Here is a 4,508-nt window from a genome sequence, read left to right as displayed (position 1 = left end):
TAACTGATTGAACAAGCGTGGTGTGAGCGCGCACAAACAAACATGAATAGATCATACTGAATGACTGCAGACGACGACTGTCAAAACGCTGGCAGCGAGCGCATACGCCGCAGCAACGGGCGAAGGTACGTGCGGTCTATCGCTTCAACGGAAACTGAGCGGCGAATGCACGGCGCATAAAGGTCAGAGCCGTGTGGAGATAAGCGACGGTGCGAGCGAGCGACGAGCGCGGTTGTTGGCAGAGTAGAAGTGCGCCCCCCCCCCCCCCGCTCCCTCCGGCGCTGGCTTCTCGCTTCTTTGCTTGCGCGTGGGAGATTGAGTGCGTTCGCTCTCCGTGATAGCGCGCGTCCCCGCACGCTTCCGCTCGGGCATACGGCGCGCGGCGAAGATTTTATCTATAGGGATCCTCACGGCGACGGCGACGCCGACGGCAGAAATCCGGTTGAAGTGTCCATATAATTGCTATCGCAATAAAAAAAAACACCGCCCAAGCACTCCGTACATATGTTTAACCTACGAAGCTGAATCGTGCGGCCTCGGTGTTCAGGAGTGGGTTAATCCCGACGCAGTATTCAAGCGTTTCTCAAATATTAGTTACATGTTTGAGTTTCTAGTGCAACGCAAGTGCCAATGGAGGGCGAATGCTGCTAAACCACGACGCCGAGCTAGCTGGAGGCATGGAACGCATGCGACAACGGCGAGCCGAGCAGGGCAGCGTCAACGTAGCAATGGCGGGAACGCATTCACCGCGGCCAACGCCCGCTTTCGGCGGGAGTTTCTCGAGCGGCACTTTAGCTTCGACTGCGACGAAACGTCCACGTTGAAATCGCGAAGTGGAACGCAAGTGCAAATTGCGGGTGGATGCTGCTAACCATGACGCCGAGCAAACTCGATATATCGAACGCATGCGACGACGCGAGCCGAGGAGGCGGCGTTGCGGGCACAGCAGCGTCAACGTGGCAATACCGGCAACGTGTTCGCCGAGGCCAACGCCCGCTTTCGGCGGGAGTTTCTCGAGCGGCACTTTAGCTTCGACTGCGACGAAACGTCCACGTTGAAATCGCGAAGTGTAACGCAAGCGCCAATGGCGGGCGGACGCTGCTAACCATGACTACGAGCTAACTCGAGATATCGAAGGCATGTGACAACGGCGAGCCGAGGAGGCGGCATTGCGGGCGGAGCTAGTACGACGCAGAGAACGACGTCATTAACGGCGCTGCCAATGGCGCGCGCGCTTGGGTGCGACGTAGAGAACGACGTAACTGACGGCGCAGACAATGGAGACGTTTATCGAAACACGTCGCGAACGGTTTTTCGTTTCGCCTAGCCATATCCAACTTTCGCTCCAAAATGTAGCCAGCTTGCACTAGTGGTGCAAGGCTGGAGTAAACAGCGGAGTTGGGGATCGGCCTAGATTCTTCCAAGTTTTACTAGGCTTGTCTAAGTTTTGCTAGAAAATGCTAAAGGTGCTGCTAGACACGGTATTCCGAATCGGCTCGCGTCAGACGCGCAGATTATTGCTTGGCCGCGCGACGCGCTTGAAGAAGAACGGCTACTTCTTCGGGTGTCCGGATCTTCTTTGGTCGTCCCATGTCAAGGCGACATGTTCTCGTCACAGAGTCAACGAGAGTACTGCCACCGTTGCGGCGGCTCCGAGCTTTAACTTACCGGTGACGTCACGGCCAAGCTGCGCGTCCAGACTTGCCGGGGCGTGGCTGGTCGCAACCTGCCAAGTCGCCGCCAGAGGTGCCTGCTGCAGTCATGGACACTACGCGCGCTCGGCAGCAACGCGGCGAAACGGGGAAACGCGGACAGCGTCGGCAGCAGCTCCGCGCGTTGCCTCGTTCGTGCTGCTGCAATTTATTCTCTCTCTCTCGCTCTCAGTTTCTCTTTCTCATTTTCCCGTGGCCGTGAGTTGGGAACAAACAAATAATTTTTAATATTCATTTTCTGGAAAAATATGTGACGAAGTCGTATTGTTTGGTACAGATAATCAGAGTGCCAAACAGAACATACGTTCAAAATTTTATTGAGATCAGTGGACATAAAAAATCGCCGGAGTTTTCATCTAAGGACCGCACAAAGAACGGTGAAACAAAATGTTAGGTTTAACGTTTTTTATATCTAAGAGACAGGAAGAGAGCGGTGTGGATCAGAGAACAAACGGGGATAGCCGATATTCTAGTTGACATTATAGAGCTGTGTGGGCCACGCAATGCGTAGGATCGATAACCGGTGGACCATTACAGTTACAAAATGGATACCAAGAGAAGGGAAGCGCAGTCGAGGACGGCAGAAAACTAGGTAGGGTGATGAAGTTGGTAAATTTGCAGGCGCAAGTTGGCATGAGCTAGCGCAAGACAGGGGTAATTGGAGATCGCAGGGAGTAGTAGTAGTAGTAGTAGAAAACTTTATTTGGTGTTTTGTAACGAAGTCCTAGAGAGTGGAGAGGCCTTCGCCCTGCAGGACACACAAATAAAGGCTGATGATGATGATGCCACTGAACTTTCCTGACTCAGCTCTTCCCTAGTCTTATATGCCGGGACATCAAAGACGATGGCCTTTTTCTGGGGAAGGGATAATGCCATGCTCTCTTTTAGGAGTAAATGAAGAAGACGAGTAAGTTAGTGGTTGCTGCTGCTGAATAGTAACCAGACTGGAAAAACCGCTTCGCAATACTGGCCTAGATTTATCGGAGCCTGTGATCCTATCTTTTGAAGCCTCTATTATTGGGTCCCACCACAGAAATGCTTGCTTGGCAAGCCAAGATTATCTCATTGAATATAATTTATTACCATGCTAGACTTACTGTCCCCCTCCCCACCATAGCTTTTTATTAACTTATTTCTTTTTTTGCCAATTATTAACTAGTTCTTTTATCACCCTCTCACAAAATCTTACTTTCTAAGCTCCAGTGTTCCAATCGTTAATTCCCTTGTTTTTATGCACCGAATATAACCACCCGATTCATGGCCAATCCCCCACTGTGGGCATGCACCACAACCACTCAACAACAACAACCAGACGTTCGCTCCGATCCGACTGTTTTTCCGTTCCCTATCACCACAATGTAATGGACCGTTGTTGAAAATGACTTATTGCAGGAAGAAGCATCACACTTTTATGCCATTTCTCAACATATTTAAGCCTTTAGGTTTAGATTTTACTGTGAAAACCAATTATTTGAAATAAACCAGTTGTACAATACCAACAGACTAAGCAGCAGATGACGCGGGCTTGGCGACAGACCTCTGACTCCTGCTGTCAAGACGCACAGAAGCAGTGAAGTAGGCCAGTCGTCACACCTACCCATCTAGCCACCATATCTGTATTACCGCAAGCTTGGCTTTCATCTCTCGATGGCAAGAACGAATGTATGTAAGGCGGCCAAGATATTGTCTACACTTCGCTGCACAGGTTTTCTGTCACGGAGACGAATAAATCCCGGGATCCTAGTCATATACAGCTTCGCTGTATAACCGAACAGAATGTGAAGCTAAAACTTTCTGTAGGGCTGCATTCCAAGGCGGCATCTTGCCGTTAAAACTAACTTTAGAAAGCGTTAACGGTGCTTCCACTCAGACTCGTGTATCCGAGCAACGTGCACACAACTGCTCAGCAAAACGCTAACGGGAACACTGACGCGCTTGCGCACAGCGCCCATGCGGGTCCGTAGAACGCTGCCCACGTTCATCTACAAGGTGTGTCATTGGTTTCTTCGTCGTTTTATACCAAATCCGAGAGCATCACAGTGGCGTGTGTGGCAGACGCGCTTGTTAAATAAGCGAAATCCGACGCAGTTCATGCAGCCACAGGTGCGAGTGAAATGTAAGCATTCAAAGATCCCTGACTCCTTTCTCACGCTTCCCGGGAAAAGTTTACCGGGAATCGCTGGCGGCGAACACTGTGCATGAAGGTCAGCTTTCTGGTAGAAACGCGGCCACTTGCATGGGGCGATCTTCTGTTATTACAACGGAGCTGTATATGTTTACCCTCCCATAGGTTTTTTCAATGTCCGCACCTTAAATCTCCTGCACCCTCTATGAGGAGGCAAAGCAAACCAGTAAGGCATGTGCTGACATTTCGTCTGGCAACAGTAAAGCTAAGAAAACACCCAATACATAGAGCATCATACAATAATTACTCAAGGGAACTCGGGTGCTAGTGTCTATTGGAGCTGCAATCGGCGAATAGGAGCATAGGAGTTGTGCATAGGAATTATGGGAAGTGCATGTATTTACCTAAATTTCGTCCTTCTGGCTTTAAACGTCTCTCCAACTTTGTAAATTCGTCACTTACAACGAAGTACTGTTTCATAAATATTTGAAAACACTATTAAAATCATCCGGCGGCTTGATTCGAACACAGAACCCCTAGCACAGAAGCGGGACATTGAAACCATTACGGCATGGACGCATACATCGGCCAGCGGCATAGAACGTCCTTACGAATGTGGTGCGGGCAAGCCAGCGTCTTCAGACGCTTGACGCGTATCAATTTGGACACCT

This window comes from Dermacentor silvarum, chromosome 7, assembly GCF_013339745.2.
Source record: "Dermacentor silvarum isolate Dsil-2018 chromosome 7, BIME_Dsil_1.4, whole genome shotgun sequence".
NCBI classification, from domain to species: domain Eukaryota; kingdom Metazoa; phylum Arthropoda; class Arachnida; order Ixodida; family Ixodidae; genus Dermacentor; species Dermacentor silvarum.
Note: the sequence above shows the minus strand (reverse complement) of the source record.